Source organism: Typopeltis vanoorti, chromosome 14 (assembly GCF_054136105.1).
Source record: "Typopeltis vanoorti isolate ZY-2024b chromosome 14, IOZ_Tvanoo_1.0, whole genome shotgun sequence".
Lineage (NCBI taxonomy): Eukaryota > Metazoa > Arthropoda > Arachnida > Uropygi > Thelyphonidae > Typopeltis > Typopeltis vanoorti.
This window is the reverse complement of record NC_143562.1, coordinates 101,010,852-101,029,177: the sequence shown is the minus strand read 5'-3', so window position 1 is coordinate 101,029,177 and position 18,326 is coordinate 101,010,852. Positions and strand designations below refer to the sequence as shown.

At 37.7% G+C, this 18,326-nt stretch overlaps 1 protein-coding gene across 1 annotated transcript in view; it reads right to left on the bottom strand.

Moving 5' to 3' along the window:
• The window catches only part of LOC150099804 (sodium channel protein para-like), a 1,646,355-nt gene that overhangs the window by 651,056 nt on the left and 976,973 nt on the right, over window positions 1–18,326 (bottom strand). The gene's annotated exons all lie outside the window — the stretch shown is intronic.

The window sequence follows — 18,326 nt, the reverse complement described above, 5'->3', positions numbered from 1 at the left end:
TGCGTGCGAAAAAGAGGCTATTGAAGAGATATAAGGAGACAGGTGAAGAGAAGATGCATGAAGAATATAAGACACAGGCCAGAAGAGTGACTAGTGTCGTAAGGAAATTGAAACTGGAATATGAGAGGAGATTGGCCCTAAGATCCAAAGAAAATCCTAGGGAATTTTTTAGCTATTTGACAAGTAGGAGGAGAAATGACTGTGGAAGAATGATATTGTGGGATAAAAATGGGAATATAGTGACTGATGCAGAGGACATAGCGGAATTGTTCAATGAACACTTTATTGGAGTATTTCATCCTGCAGGAGTCAGTTTTAATGCTAGAGGGATAGGGAAGGTTCGAGGTTTAGAGGTACAGGAGAAGAGTGTGTTTCAGATACTGAATACTCTGGATATCAGTAAAGCTTTGGGTTCCTATGTGTTCTTTCTTTCTCATTTCAAAGCTTCTAGAGGTGTCTGACCTACGTAACTAATACTGCATGAGCAAGGTATATTATATACTCCAGAGTACTTGTAGAATGGGTGAGGATCTTTTGGTGATCTTAAAAATTTCTGAATAGTGTTGATTGGTTTGAATGTCACTCTGATCTTATGTGGTTTTAAAAGGTTAGCTAATTTTTTGGAAATGTTGCTGACAAAAGGAATCGTAATTGTACTGATGTATTGGACGTCATCACATTGTCAATGTGGTATATCAGTAAAGAGAATCTTGTTATAGTCTTTTTGGGTAACCATTTAAAGAAAGTTCTCTGTATATTGTGGTTAATTCCGTTAGTAGGTCATCCCTGTCTGTCGTATACTGTATAGCTCTTTTCTTGAGACTATGGATAATGCTAAGTTTCTGAGCTATGTGATGAGCTGAGTTGAAATGGAGGTAACGTCCAGTATTTGTAGGTTTTCTGTATACAGATAGGTTGATACTATTATTGGTTTGTTTCTTTATTAAAATGTCAAGGAATGGCAGTGTTTTATCTTTTTCCATTTCTAATGTGAATTTGATGGTATTGTGGAAACTATTGATTTGGTTGAGGTAATTCATTAGTTCTTCTTTCGTATGATCCCAAATGATAAAGATGTCATCTACGTATCTGTACCAAATTTTCGGTTTTGGAATGATGTGGGATAAGATTTTTTTCTCTAGATCTTCCATGAATAAGTCAGCACAAGGAGGTGAGAGGGGGGCTACCCATAGCTAATCCAATGAGTTGTTTGTAGATCGTTTTTTGCCAAATAAAATAGAAGTTAAACAGTGATTGAACAAAGTAGTGATGTTTCTTGGGAACAAGTTGTCTAAGATGTTGATGACTTCAACCACTGGAATGTTAGTAAACAGAGATGTAATGTCCAGGCTTGCTAGTATATCCTCTTCAAAGATAGGGATGTTTTTTATTTTATCTATAAAATGTTTTGAGTTTTTAATATAAGTATCCGAGACGTGAATGTGTTGTTGTAAAATCTTCACAAGATACTTGGACAGTTGGTAAGTGGGAGAATAGATTCCGTCAACTATTGGATGTAATGGTATACCTTCTTTATGAATTTTTGGAAGGCCATACAATCTAGGAGTTAGTGGGTGCATTGATTTTAGTTTTTTTATAATTTCTATAGGTCAGCTATTCATTCCATGTAATAATTCATTGGTGTCATTATGTTTTTTTGTGGTAGGATCTCTACTGAGAACTTCATATACAGACCTGTCAGATAATAGATTTTGAATTTTTTCTTCATAATCTTTAGTATTTAATATAACTGTATTATTACCTTTGTCGGCTTTGAGTATGATGATATCTTTATTATTCCTTAATTTGAGAAGCGTTCTTCTTTCCATTAGAGTTGGTATTAGGAGATCTTGACGGAGCTGAAAGGATTATGCTGCTTTTTAATCGTAAGTCATTAGCTATTGGAAATGGTAGTAATGAGAAGGCTTTTTCTAAGTTGCAGATGAACTCTATTTTAGGAATGACAGTGGGTTTTAAAGCAAAACTGAATCCTTTTTTGAGGATAGAGATATCAGGTTTACTTAAAACATGTTTAGATAGGTTAATTATCACCTGGTTATCTGGTAGAGATGGTTTGCAGTTGCTATGATTATCATACACATTTATCAATTTGTGTCTTTTTGCTGTGATTAAATGTTTTGGTAAAACTGTTGCTAATATTGTCTAATAGTTGCCATGTCTCAGCGTCAAAATTATTAGAGATATCTGTGAATAAATTATAGCACTGTGAGTCTATTTTGCTAAGCATGAATCTCGTGGCGAATTCTTTCTCTAAGAAGAGCATACAAAGTTCGTTGGTAAATCAAGTTGGCTTGTCTAGTTTTATAATATTGTTTCAAACGAAGAAATTTTGGGATCATGCTATTGTCTCTACATCTTTTTAAAAAAGTCAGATGGTTTAAATACCTAGCTTTTTTGCATTTTAAACCTTCGAGATTGCGTACCTTTTGTTTGATGGTCTCGTTGATCCTGTTCATTATGTTGAATTTTTTCTTGACAATTATTATTATTATTATTCAGGCCTCCAAGGAGTCAAAAGACTCATCAAGGGAGATCCTTCCTAAGACATAAAGTCTGTCAAGACTCATCGAGGGGGAGGTCCCCCGCCCTGAGAAACACAAAGTCTATCATACCACTCTTTAAACTCACTGACCATTCTCGCTCCCACCACTCCATCAGGCAATGCATTCCACGGCTCAACCACCCTCCACACAAAGAAACCACTCCTTACCCTCTTGCTCACAGTTTCCTTTCGTTACTTCCAGGGATGGCCTCTTGTCATCACTCCTTCCCGCTGATCAACCAAGCGAAAGAACTCCCCAGTGTCAACTCTGTAACCACCTCTCAACAGTTTAAAAGTCTCAATCATATCACCTCTCCTTCTTCTATCCACCAAACCCTGCAGTCCACATTCTCTCAGCCGATCCTCATAACTATCCTTGTACAGTCCTGAAACCATCTTTGTCATCCGTCTTTGTATCCTTTCCACAGTTAATTTATCCCCTTCAAATACTGGGGACCAAATCTGAGAACAATAGTCCAAGTGTTGTCAGATCAGAGACTTATACAACCGAATGATAACCCTCTTATCTCTGCAGGTCAGTGTCCTTCTCATAATAGCAGCAATCCTCTGTGTTACCTTCACCACCTTTGCAATATGTCCCCTAAACTTCAGGTTTCTATCAATCATCAACCCCAGATCTCTTGTCTTCCCTACTTCCTCCAGTATAACTCCTCCCATAGAATATGCAGTATCCCATCGATGTTTCCCAAACCTCAAGACCTTACATTTTGCTGCATTAAACCGACCCCCATTCATTTGCCCATCTATCTAGCTTATTTAAATCCTCTTGCAGGGTTACCACATCTGCACTATTACTAATAATCCTTCCCAGCTTCGCATCATCCGCAAACAACTGAATATCCCCTTGCAATCCACTGGCTATGTCATTGATATAGAGGTTAAACAATATAGGTCCTAGTACTGAGCTCTGTGGGACCCCACTTGTAACCCTCTGCCTCCTTGAAACTGCTCCACCATACACAACTCTCTGATACCTATCAGACAGCTAATCCTGAATCCAGTTGACCAATCTGACATCCAGACCCATGTGCTGCAACTTAAATATCAGCTTATCATGTGGCACCCTGTCAAATGCCTTCGCCAAGTCTAAGAAAATTGCAGTACATGTATTTCCCTCATCTAATGTTCTTGTAACTTTATTATAAAAGGCTAGCATATTGCTAAAACAAGAGCGTCCTTTCACAAATCCATGTTGATTCTCACAGATAACATTACCCTCATCTGCCCAAAGCTGTATACGGTCCCTCACTACTTTCTCCAAGATCTTAACAACTACTGATGACACACAGACTGGCCTAGAATTAGACACTTCTAGTCTGTTCCCACCCTTATGCAATGGCACTATCTTACCTTCCTTCCATTCCCTGGGCACCTTTGCCAAAGCCAGACTTTCATTGAAAAGCCACGTTAAAGGCACTGTCAATTCCCTAGCACATTCTCTCAAAACTCGTAGTGAAATACCATCCAGTCCCACAGCTTTACCGACATCCAGAGTACTCAGTATCTGAAACACACTCTCCTCCTGTACCTCCAGACCTCGAACCAGTCCTATCCCCTCTAGCATTAAAACTTACTCCTCTAGGATGAAATACTCCAATAAAGTGTTCATTGAACAATTCCACTATGTCCTCTGCATCAGTCACTCTATTCCCATTTTTATCCCACAATATCATTCTTCCACAGTCATTTCTCCTCCTACTGGCCATTTAGCTAAAAAATTCCCTAGGATTTTCTTTGGATCTTAGGGCCAATCTCCTCTCATATTCCAGTTTCACTTTCTTTACGACACTAGTCACTCTTCTGGCTTGTGTCTTATATTCCTCATGCATCTCTTCACCTGTCTCCTTATATCTCTTCCATAGCCTCTTTTTCGCATGCAATTCCTGTTTAATATTGTTTGTCATCCACTTTACTCCAAATTGCGTCCTCTTCTTCACTCATGGTATACAACTTACCATTGCTGATAACAAATATTCTTTCACAATTTCCCACGCACTGGTGATATCCCGGCCTTCCAATTCCTCCCTCCATGAAACTTCCCGAAGTTGACGTCTAAGACTATTATTATCACCTGCCTTATAATTCCACATAAGTTCCCGTCTCTTTGATACTCCTGCATGTCTATTCATTTTCCAAGTCAACACCATATGGTCACTCTCTCCAACTGGTGGGAGAGACGTCAACTCAGTTATTATCAACTCTTCTGATGCTATAACCAAATCCAAAACTTTTGAACCTCTTGTTCCCTCTGTTACATGTTGCCTAAGACATTATCCCTCAAGAATTCTAGAAATTCCATTCCCCTATTGCTACATGCATCTTCCTCTCTCCAATTTATACTACTGAAGTTAAAATCTCCCATAAATCATTCTTCTTGCACTTGCCAAACTTAGCTGTCTAAACATCTCCTGGTCCCCATCCTCTGTGCTCCTGGGTCTGTAGCAACACCCCAGTAAATATCCTGTCTTGCCTACCTCTACCTAACACCATACGCTCTCAAAATCATTTGTCTCACTTCCTTCCAAATTCTCCACTCTTAGAGGACATAGGTCATCACTTATCATAAGCAGTACCCCACCACCACGCTTTCCCCTCCTATCCTGACGAAAAATACTATACCCAGCGACTTCTATTCCTGTTGTTATATCCCCTTCTGTCAACCACGTCTCAGTGATTGCAATAATTTTTTGCCAAGCTGATGCTATCTGTGCCACCAATTCCTCTCCCTTATTCCGGATACTCCTGGCATTAGTATAAAGCATATAAATGCCATTGTTTCTATACCTAGCATTATCCCTTCTAGACTCCACTGGGCTCAGTGTTACCTGACATTGTCTCCGTTCTCCCAAGTATCCATTCCCACAAGAGGCCACCCCTGCTATCATCCTCCCTGGGACACACTGACTCGTTCAGAACAGCAATCTCTCCAGATGCCTACGTCCTTCCTCATTCAAATGTAAACGGTCTCTCGCATACAATTCCTGTCTTTCCTCAAATGCACTCCAAGCATCCACATATACCAGTCCTCTCTTGTCACACATTCTCGCTATTATGCCATTCAATATCACCGCTCTTCTGCTCAGCTCATCATTATCATACCTAGGCAACACGCACACTATTTTTCCTCTCTCTGTCTTCTTCCGTACAGCCTCAAGCAAAAATCTCATATCTCTCGCTGCCCGACTTACATTACCACTCAAGTCATTCGTTCCTACCATCACAATCATCTCATCCACCCTTTCACCTCTCTTAATTGCCATAGGCACCCTTTCTATTGTTCCTCCTGGCAAACACTGCTCACGCATCCTATCTTGAACACCACGGATCATTGAGTCGCCATACATGATACCTCTTACCATTCCCTCGCTCCTATTGTTTCCATTCTCTCCTCTTCTTTCATTCCCATACCTCTCTCTTCTACTGTTTCCATTCTCTCCTCTTCTAGCACTCTCATAGATCTCTCTCATTCCCTCTCTCCTACTGTTTCCATTTTCTCCACTTCTAGCACTTCCATATCCCTCTCTCATTCTGTCTCTCCTACTACTGTTTCCATCCTCTCGTCTTCTAGCATTCCCATACCTCTCTCTCATTCCTTCTCTCCTACCGTTTCCATTCTCTCCTCTTCTAGCACTTCCATATCTCTCTCTCTTTCCATCTCTTCTACTGTTTCCATCCTCTCGTCTGCTAGCATTCCCATACCTCTCTCTCATTCCCTCTCTTCTACTGTTTCCATTCTCTCCTCTTCTAGCACCCCCATACCTCTCACTCATACTCCCTAAATTCTCTCTCTCTCTCCTACTCTGATTCGCCTTGCATTTATCTCTTCCATTCTCCTAATCTTATCTTTCATACTTCTGCTCTCATTCACAAGACATTCCACCTCCTCTTTCAACTCATCTATCTCCCTCTGCAAGTCAATCAGACTATTACACTTTTTTTTATATAATCTTTGTCAAGTAGCTTTATTTTATCCTCCTACATGTTTTGTCTGTAACCTTCATTTTAGATTACTATTTTGTATTCCCTTAGGATGCCAATAGAAAAATTGGCAAAAAATTAGGTAACCTTTTAAAACCACATAAGATCATGGCATTCAAACAAATCAACACTATTCGGAAATTTTTAAGATCACTGAAAGATCCTCACCCATTCTACAAGTACTCTGGGGTATATAATATACGTTGCTCATGTGGTATTAGTTACGTAGGTCAGACCTCTAGAAGCTTTGAAACGAGAAAGAAAGAACACATAGGATATGTCAGAAATAACAGACAAGACATTTCAGGCCTTTCATGCCACTTTGCCTCTATTAACCATCACATTGAGTGGGATAAGAGCCTTATGCCATACATAGAAGATAACTACCATTCAAGAACCTTTAAAGAAGCAGCTACAGTCGCCCGTAAAACTGAAAACCTAAACAAGAATCAAGGTCTAATTTTACCAGAAATTTGGAAAACTTTTATCAGATCATTAAACATCAAAGAAATGAACTTTCATAACAATTATGTCATGAGCCATAACGAATAAATCATGTTAACGAGACACGCACATTGTCACGCACAATACCAATTTTTTGTATGAATTAGAACCATCAGTTATAACCTAGTCTGTAACCTTCATTTTAGCTTACTATTTTGTATTCCCTGAGGATGCCAATATAAAAATTGGCGAAACATGTAGGAGGATAAAATAAAGCTACTTGACAAAGATTTTATAAAAAAAGTGTAATAGTCTTATAGATTTCATAGCTCTCTTGTTGAGTTTTTTCAATCATACTGTATTTTTTTATATAATAAAATATACAAAATAAAAAAATATAATATATTTATATTTATTTCCAAGATTAATGTGATTGTTATAAGAAATAGAAAGAAAAGAAAGAAATATATAATAATAGAATTTTAATGAGATATATGAGCTTCATGGGATGAACACAGCTTTTCAATATTTGGTAGAATAGTAGATAAAGACACTTGCATTTTGTTATCAAGCATTCTTAAGCTTCCACGTTTCAATGTCTTCAAGTTTGCCATCGTTGAAAAGGATACTTCACACATGTACATACTGGAAAACTGCGAAAGAATTTTTAATGCTTTTTTACCTATGTTTGGATGCATTTTTGAAACACGAATCCTATAGTTGTCTAAATCACCCTCTTCATACATCATTAACAGACTTCGATCATTTTTTATTTCAGCTAATTCTTCTTCTTCAATAAGTGACAAGTTAATCGTTGCAGTTGAAAAAAATGGATTTCTGATCCAATTATAGTCTTGTATTTCAATATTTGGGAAGTCCTTTTCCTTGCATACCGGTGTTTATTTTATTCAAGCGTTCAAATATGTCAGCAAGATATGCCAATTTTGTGCACCATGATTTGTTTTGAATTAGATCACAGAATTCATTTTGTTGATTTTCCTCAAAAAGTTTAAGCATCATTTCCCTCAATTCATATACACAACAAAGCATTTGACCTCTTGACAGCCAACAAACTTCTGAGTATAGTATAAGTTTTTTAAATTTTGCCCCCGTATCCTCACAAATTTTAGCAAATAATCTTGATTTAAGAGGTCTACTTTTAATGTAATTGACCATTTGAACAACTTTGTCCATAACCTTTTTTAATTTATTACCAGTGGTTTGCGTGACTAGTGCTTCACAATGTAAAAAGCAATGAGTAATTATAATATTTTCATTCTCTTTCTTTGCTAAAGCTGTGAAACCTTTTGTTGAAACAACCATTGAAGGAGAGCCATCTGTGCATATTCCTACACAATTTAACCATAGCAAATTATTTTGCTTCATGAAGCAATCTACTGTTTTAAATATATCTTCGCCTCTAGTTTTCATTGGAAGTTCTAGACAACACAAGAATTACACAATAATTCTGTTAGTATGAATGAAACGTATAAAAACGAGTAATTGCGTTAACCCACTGACATCTCTTGATTTGTCTAACTGCAATGTAAAAATCATATTATCGTCTTGAAAAATATCTTTTATTTGCAGCTTAATGTCAGCAGACATGTTTTAAATATGTCTTCCAATCGTGTAAAAAAGGAATTTTATTAACTTCTATCTCAAATTCGGGCCCAAACATTATTTGAACAATAGCACAGCAAGATTCCTTTATAGTGGTTTCGGCAATAGTGTGTGGCTCCTTGTTTTTGGCAATTATTTAAGCAAACAAGTAACTTGTCTTTTGAGCTTTCGCTGATGTCTTCATTCTCTTGATGAACGATGTAGACTGCTTCTTTATAGATTTTGAAAGGTCAATAAAATATTTTACTGGCTTTTCTGACAAATGACTGTGTTTTGAGGCAAAATGGAGCTTTAATTTGTTTGGTACCATACTTTCATTTGCAAGTATCACCCCACAAAAAGGGTGATACTTGCAAATGAACACAAGGATGGTTTTCATTACCAGAAAATGTGAACCAAAATTTCATATAATCTTTATTGTATAAATGAGGTGTGGAAAATTTTCCTTTACGCTTCTTCCGTATTAATGCAGACTGTTCAACAGTTGATTCTTGCGTAGTTTCCTCTATAGTTGATACATTTTGTTCATCACAAATGTCACCTTCAGCTTTTCTTTTATTAATTAGAAACTTATCCATTTTACGGGTAATTCAACACCAATTTGATAAATAAAACTGTACGAATTTATTCTAAACCTTTAACAGTAACTAAACATAAAATAAAAACACCAGCTCTTCGTTTATTCACGTTGCAGTTAGAATAAACATCAATAATAACATTTGTATGAATAAGTGGGGTGGTTTATTTTTATTGGTCGAATGATAATAAAACCACAGGGATGAATTTGGCTGCATTTATTCTCCATTATTTATCGAAATATATTGATATGAAATATTCTTAAAGGTTAAAAATAATTAAACGATAGTTTGTATATATAATTTTGAAAGTGAAATTTAAATTATAGAACGTAAAACATCTTGCAATTACATTCTGTTTAAAGTAAAGTATTTTTGAGACTCCTTACTGCGACTCTGCACAATTTAGTTCTGTTTACATTTACTGTCACTCATACTTGAATGAACTATAGAAAACCCCAACGAAAACGAAACTGATGGTGATAGTTGCATTTAAGTCGGTATAGACTCAGGGAGGGGATTACGAGCAGGTGACCAAATATCTTCTTTAATGGTGCTAACTAAAAGTCGTACCAGTACTTTGCGAAATGGATTCTGCTGTGGAAATTTTCAGCGATTATTCTGTTTAACGCTTTATGTTCGCGCAACATGCCTTCACACTGCAGCTGACACACAGTTTGGAAAGCTCTGGTATAAGGCTTTGATTAGGCCACACATAGACTATTGTGCCCAGATTTGGTCACCTGGTTTTCAGAAAGATGAAGAGATGTTGGAGAGGGTCCAGAGGCATCTGACTATGGTAGTTTCTGACCTCTGGAATGTTGAGTATGAGGAAAGATTGAGAAGATGCAACTTGCAGAGTCTAGTGGACAGGTGGAGGAGGAGAGATATGATAGAGACCTACAAGTTATTAAGGGGTTGTTATTGGATCAATGCTGGAGAGGTTCTACAGAAAATAGTGGGAGATCAGGGGGAGAACCAGAGGTCATCCCTGGAAGGTGTATAAGGAGGGTGTGAGTAGGGGGAGTGAGAAGCAGGTTTTTTTCATGCAGAGTTGTGAATGATTGGAATCCCTTACCTGAGAGTGTGGTGTCTGCACAGAATTTGAGTGTGTTTAAAGCACGGTATGATGAGCTGTGTGTTTGATAAAAGGACCTCCTAGATGAGTCTTTGATTCCATTGGGTCTTTTGGTAATAATAATGATAACTTCTCCACTGCCTGTAAATTTACTTTAGCTATTGCTACCTTAGATCTCATCTCTTTGTTACAGTCTAAATCATACATCATATTGATTCTTAGGTATGCGAGATTCCTAACATCTTTCAGCTCTTGTCCATTGACCTTTATTTGCTTGCTTTTTTCATCCTCTTCTCTCCAAATATCATTTTTTTGTTTCATTAATAATCTCCTTCTTCACTTAACTTCAGCACTGTTCTTTCTAGTTCCTCTTCATCTTATTCAATAATGACAGTCATTTGCAAATCGCAAGTTGTTTATTTTTGTACCTTGAATTCAAATTTCTCTTATACAGTATGGTGCAAAACAATACGGAATAACTACAGTGATATATGTTATGGAGTAAACTTGCTTATTAACAAAAAAAATATGTTTACACATGATGTGTACATCTACAACTATTAGTAGAATATTGGTCGGATAAAGCATTAACGACGGTAGATTACATGTTTGAAATGGAATACAGGTTTTGTACACATCTGAAGGTTCTCTGTCATCTTGGAGAACAAGGGTTGAGACATCTACTGGAGATATCATGTAATTTTATCCTTTAGTTCATCATGGTTTGAAACCAGTTCATGATGGAATATAAATTCCTTCAACATAGCCCAACAAAGGCATCAAGTAATGCGAGATCAGAGAACATGAAGGGTATGGAAATTCTGTGAACCTTGGAATGAGCCTCCCAGGGAAGTGTTCTGATAAATGAGCTCTAGAACCACATGATGTGTGACAAGTTGCTTCGTTCTGTTGGAATACCTGTGCATGAAATGGAATATGGAATGTTTTCTGCATGATACATCCTATGCAAATCCTGGGTGAACAGAATCAACACATTATCAATGTAGTGTTTGCTATTAAAGGTCAAGGTTATACCACCCTCCTCACTCTCTTAATGAAGTAAGGCCCAATTATGCCATGGCCAGAAACTGCACTCCATGCGGCGACCATCTCACTGTGAAGAGATTTCTCTTGGACAAATTCAGGTCTTGAGACACCAGGAGGCCTGTACGTTCATATGTTTACATGACTGCTCTTAGAGAGAAATGTGATTCATCTGAGAACCAGACGTTATGGAGGCAGGTCGGATCTTCATAGACATTGGCCATCATGCATGCACAGTATTCCTGCTGTGCAGCATAATCCATTGCTGTTAAACACTGACCCACCTGAATGACATAAGAAAAGGCACCCAGCTCTTTAAGAATTCTCTGAGGCCTCATTATCCCAAATTTTACCACTGTTTGGTGTTCACTGTATTTCAGAGACTATAACACTTGCTCCAGCACCTGCCTGTGATTCTCATTTGTGCTAACAGTTTGTGGTCTCCCTTTGCATTGCAGCAGAACACTCCCAGTATGTTGGAACCTCTCGACTAAGGCAATGATGACATTATTGCTGGAGCACATGTACAGAAAGACAACAAACTGCTCACAAACATGTTGTAGGCTTGGACCATTTTCTCTACCAATTCCATATGAATGAAAATAATGCTCAACAATAAACGTCATTTCTTTCAATGTAAACACCATTGCTGCAGCTTAATGTAATGGCATAGACTCTACACATGCTTTTCTATTAATGTGCATGCAGTCGAACAGCATATCTCATAGCGCATGTACTGAAGGGGATGTCAAAGTTCAGCAATGTTTCTTTTTGTGCAATACCATATTATCCTTTATGCCATCCATTGTTCTTTCCAAAAGCATGATAAAGATTCCTGGGGGGGGGGGATATCAGGTTTCCTTGTATCATGGCACGTTACAAGGAAACATCTGGAACCATCTTTTTATTTCTGCACAGTTTCTCACAGCTTTCTCCATAATTAATCTTAACATTAATATTTGGTCTAGAGTTTTCCAGCTTCTTCTAAATCCTGCTTGCTCATCTTCCACATTGTGTTCCATTAGTTTCCTTATTCTTTCCATTAATATACTGGCCTGGTTGGTTGGCCAAGTGGTTAGTGTATCAGCTCTCCAGCCAAAAGACTGTGGGTTTGAATCCCACTGTGAGTATGGATGTTTGTGATTGTCTGTGAAAACAGTAGTAGTGGTGGTGGTGGGCAGCAGATGGCGTTGGTGTAGATGGTGATGATGGTAGTTGTGGTTCGTTGTAGTTGGTGGATTGAGTAGTGGAGACAGAGAGTTGTAGAGTAGGTGCCCTCCCTCGATGAGTCCCTTGGACATCCCTGAAGATGTCACACTGTGAGTATGGATGTTTGTGATTGTCTGTGAAAACAGTAGTAGTGGTGGTGGTGGGCAGCAGATGGCGTTGGTGTAGATGGTGATGATGGTAGTTGTGGTTCGTTGTAGTTGGTGGATTGAGTAGTGGAGACAGAGAGTTGTAGAGTAGGTGCCCTCCCTCGATGAGTCCCTTGGACATCCCTGAAGATGTCACATAATAATAATAATAATAATAATAATAATATCATCCTAAGTACTTTTCCCACATGAATCATTAGAGCTATTGTTCTGTAATTTTTTCAGTCCATTTTGCTTCCATATTTGTGAATGGGTATTAGGATTGATCGTGTCCATTCTGGTGGTGTTTTGCCTTCCTCTCATGCCTTACTAAAAAATAAGTACAGTTTGTCTATTATCACCTTGCCACCATATTTCAACATGTCTCCAGTGATCTCATCGTTCTTAGGGCTTTTATGGTTTTTCAGATGTTTTACTGCTTTTACAATTTTATCCCCCAGTATATCTGTTTCTCCCTGTTTGCTTGGTGGTGATATCACTTCAAGTCATCAACTTCTTTTGGATCTCACTATCTCCCTGTATCTTACATAATTCTGAGCAGTATCTTGTCCATCTCTCTCTCTTCTATTTCTTCTGAGTTCATCAAGATTTCACCATTTTCATTATTTATGGTTCTCTGCTTTGGAACTCCATTTTTGTTGATGTTTCTGATCATTTTATATACTTCTTTTGCTTTATATTCACCATATCTTTATTGCTATGATAATTTATACTACTACTGATCTGCTTGAACTTGAACTTTTCCTACTCATCACCCTTCGTGATCATTTAAATATCTTGTTGTGTCCACCTCCATCACACTATACACTTTCAAAACTATTAGCACCATTTCTTCCAAATTTTTCACTATGAGAAGACAAAACAAAACTCTCCACTTATCACAAGTAACACTCCGCCACCCTGTTTGCCCTTCCTATCCTATCAAAGTATGCTATACCCTTCTACTTTATTCCTGTCAGGACATCATCTTCTATCACCCATGTTTCACTGTTTCCAATAATCTTTAGAAGGGCTTTCAATGAGGCTCGCAATGCAACCAATTCATTCGCTTTATGCCTGATATTTCAGGTAGGTATTTGAAAAGAGATAGTTCAATGTTTCCATACCTATCATTATTCCCTCCAGACACCAGTTGACTGTACAGTGTACCATACATTTGCCTATCTCTGAAGTGATTATCTCCACAAGAGGCCACGTATATACTATGAACTCTGGCCACTCTAATTTCTCAACCCTAACAGTCTCATTTTCCCTGAGAACAACAGTCTCTTTATGTTGTGCAGGTCCATTTTTTTTTTCATACAGTTCTCTTCTATCCTCAATGCAATTGAAGCATCCACATATTCCAGACTCTCTTTTTACACATTCTCACTATTGTGTCATTTTACTGCTCTTCTCAATTCTGCATTATCATATCTGAACAATACACTCACAATCTTCCTTCTCACACTTTTCTACTGCACAGTTCCTAACATTAACCTCAAATCTCTTGCCACCCAATTCACACTTCCTCTCACATCATTTGTACCAAACATAATTATCATCTCATTAACTTTTCTCACTTCACCTTATTGCCACAGACATGTTCTCTAATGTTCCTCCAGAAAAGCACTCCTCTAACATTCTGTTCTGCATGTCACAAATTATTGAATCTCCATATATCATTCTCTTCACACATCCATAATTCATTGTTCACTTGCATCCCTCATACACTCTCTCTCTCTCCCCAACACTCTCCCTCTTTGCTCTCTCACTTATCATCAACTTTTCTTTCATCGCTTTTCCCCCTGCTTCTATACTCTCTCAACTTTCTCTCATTCCATTTTCCCAGGTTTGCCCATTCTCTCTCTTCACACTTCACTAAGCTTTTCAAGACTTCTAGTTTAGGGGAGAATAAACTTTGGCAATTCCATATGAGACTGGCTAACTCACTTTCTTTTGTAATTAGATGTTATGCAACTCACAGTAATTAGTAATTAATAAATGGCATATGAAAATACTAGAAAATTAGCCAAGAGGATTAAATAGAGTTTTAGTATACATATACTGTATAATGAAGAGAAGTATCCACAAGAATTGGATGTTTCCATTTCCTCTCACACTCAACACCATTCATTATTACTAGTTAGCCTCTCATGAGAGAGAGAGAGAGAGAGAGAGAGAGGAGAGGAAGACAGCATAAAAACCACATTTTCTAGATACATCTCCTAGCTGCTTTAGGAATTTAGAAGGTTTAGTTACTAACATGTTGTCTAAGTAAGAGATTAAAAAGAACATACACCAGCACTACTTTTAACATAATTTATATTACACCTGAGATTTTAGTTTTGGCTATGTATCTGCACTTTCATGAAACTACATTTAATTTCTTTTAGTATACTTTTGTGGAACTACACATACACACACAGTGGCACACTCAGGATTTAATCTCAGAGGGGGCCGAGCACTCAATATTTAATCTTGGGGGGGAGGATCTGATTGAGCATCTGCAGTGATTGCCAACACATGATATGCGTGATCTCCTCTGGCCTGGCTCGGAGCAAATGAAGTAGCGCCCAAGCACTACTTCGTTCACTTTGCATTCACAGCGGCCAGGATTCCAGAGTGCTATAGGGTATTCCCCCCTTATGTGACCGCTAATTCATAAATAGCATAGAAATAGAAGGCATGGCACAACATAAATTTTTTTAAAAAAAATGAATTTTAATTAGGGAAAGATTTTTAGAAATTTTTCTAGTGTTTTTTCCTTTTTCTTTTGGAGGAGACCAGGGCCCCTTTGTCCCCCCCCTGGGTGCACTAATGCGTGCGCGCGCGCACACACACACACACACACACACACACACACACACACATGACATGCATGATAGTAGTTTGTAGATGGAATTTTTATCCTTCTAGTTGCATATATCTCATCATCATTATTTTTAATTTTTGAAGAATACAGCATTATAAAAATAAATTACAAAAATAGTAAAGAATAATACTTATTAGAATGAAATAACACAAATGAACAAGCCTTTCAGTAACAAAATATAAATTTTAAAATATGTTTGAACATATCTCCTTTCAAGCAAGGCAAATCTTCAATGGTTTATATACATGCTTCACCATTGTCAAATGCATTAAAATAAACTGTTTTTGTTTTCACTTTATATACTTCTTTCCTAAACATCACTGAAAAGTTTAGGATATGCTTCTTGTGACAAGCATAAATAGTTTTGATGATCTGATTATATGTTTCATGATCTTATGATTATTTTCATTTGCCAGCTTGGTTGGCCGAGTGGTTAGTGTATCCACTCTCTCCAGCCAAAGGGTTGCGGGTTCGGATCCGCTGTGGGCATGGATGTTTATGAATGTTTGTGAAAATACTAGTGGTGGCAGTGGACAGTAGATGTCATGGCTGTGGATGATGCGTTTTGCTGTAGTTAGTGGATTGAGTGGTGGAGATGGAGAGTTGTAGGTGCCCTCACTCGATGAGTCTTTGAACTCCCTGGATGTGTCATATAATAATAAAATTTCAGTCCCATAAGAGGAAGGTCACCAGTGGTGTACCATAGGGGGGGGAGGTCAGTTTTGGGACCAATGTTGTTCAGTTTGTATATTAGTGATATTAGGATGGGTTAACTAGTGATATGCAGCTATTTGCAAATGATACAAAATTGGGAACAGCAATGCAGATTCAAGCAGATGTTAGGGCCTCACAGGAGGATTTCAATAGATTACATGAATAGGCAGGTAGGTGGCACTATCAGTTCAATGTTGCAAAGTTTGCTAAAGGTGTGGGCGTGAAATTTGCTAAGCAATGATGGGATGCAAAGTATACACCATTGGTGTGGAAACTTTAAAAGAGGTAGAGGAAATGAGAGATATGGGAGTGGTGGTGGTGGTGGTGGAGAAGGACCTGAAATTCAGGGGCCACATTGCACAAGTTGTGAAGCCACCACATCGGATAATGAAAATGATGTGAAGTACACTGACATGCAGAAATAAAGAGGTTATGATGCTATTTCATAAGGCCTTGATCAGGCCTCATAAGGATTATTATGCACAGATCTTGTCATTCCATGTTTTCATGGAGATGAGAATATGTTGGAAAGCATCCAGACAAGATTCACAAAAATTGTCTGCGGTCTTTGGAATGTGGAGGAGTATGAGGTTGGTTGTTATCAGATTGTTATGGAAGAGATTTTTCATAAAATGGGAGAGGGGGATAGAACAAAAGGCCATCGTTGGAAACTATATAAAGAGGGTGTGAGCAGAGGAGTGAGGAGCAGGTTCTTTGCATGGAGAGGACACATATTCATAACACACTCAGACTGAGTGTGTTATGAATGTAGACAAATGGAATCATTTTAAGCACAGTCGGATGAGCATTGTGTGCAATAGTGTGTACCTCCCACAATGAATCTCTAACACCATGGAGGTCAGATGTTAATGATAATAATATCCTCACCCAAAGATAATCGAGGTTCTTTGTTTGAAATTTTTTGTGGCATTTAAGTAAAATGGGGTTTACTATATTTGTGTGTGTATGTATATGGCATGTGATCAAAAAAATACTGTGATTAAGCAAGATAAGTAAGAGTATAATTAATTAAAATAAGCATGGATTATATATTTAAATGGATATTATTATAAGAAAATTATTTTCATCAAATAAAATCATGTTTTTAAATTTTTTTTATACTCAAGACTTGGGCTTGGACTCTACATCTAGGCTTCACTTGGTCTCAGACTTTGCATCTAGATCAGACTTGGCCTCGGGCTCACTGAGTCTCAGAACACTGAGCCTTTCCGTAACCTAGACATACCATCACCTGCAGTACTATATATTGTACCATCCTTTTTATACATAACCAGGTCATTTATATAGAGCTGCAATATTAGAGATATCGAACATAGGTCCAGAATTAAAATAATGTTCAATGGTCATTTTTCAAGACACTGAAACAAGGGGCCCCAGTATTAACTGTAACGAGATTACACTCTGGTAGCTACCATATACAAACATGTCTGTGTATTCCAACCAGGAATACAGACATTTGAGCTTATGGGTAGAGTTTGTACTTCTCAAGTAGTGTAATATCAAGGTACTGTACGCCCACAGATGCGAGACCCTTCAACAATTCTGCACATGTCAGAAGAAGGAGAATCCATTCCGATATTAGAATAATCAATGCGTTTCGTGGGATGAGTGTTTATTATTATAGTTCTTAAAGTGGCAACTATTTTGCTTGTACAACAGTTGGAAAATTTACATATAAAGCACGTGATTTCACGTGTTGATGACCAATTCATACTTCCTTTATTTCTTTCTCTGCTTCAGCATGAATTGACTATTCTTTTCACACATTGCCAAGCTCGGTTCTATGAAGTGTGGACATACAATACTTCACATATCAAAGATTTATATTTCTAAAAACTCTTTGATTTCAGATATAAGATACCTAATGTATTTTTAATACAAATCACAAATCTGCTCAACTATTGAATACTGCTCTCACATATGAGGTGGGGCCCCCTAAAAGCTCCCTCAAAATGCTTGACTCAATACAGAGGAAAGCAATTAGACTTATTAATGACCCATCTCTTACCAACTCGCTTCTCCCATTTTCACACAG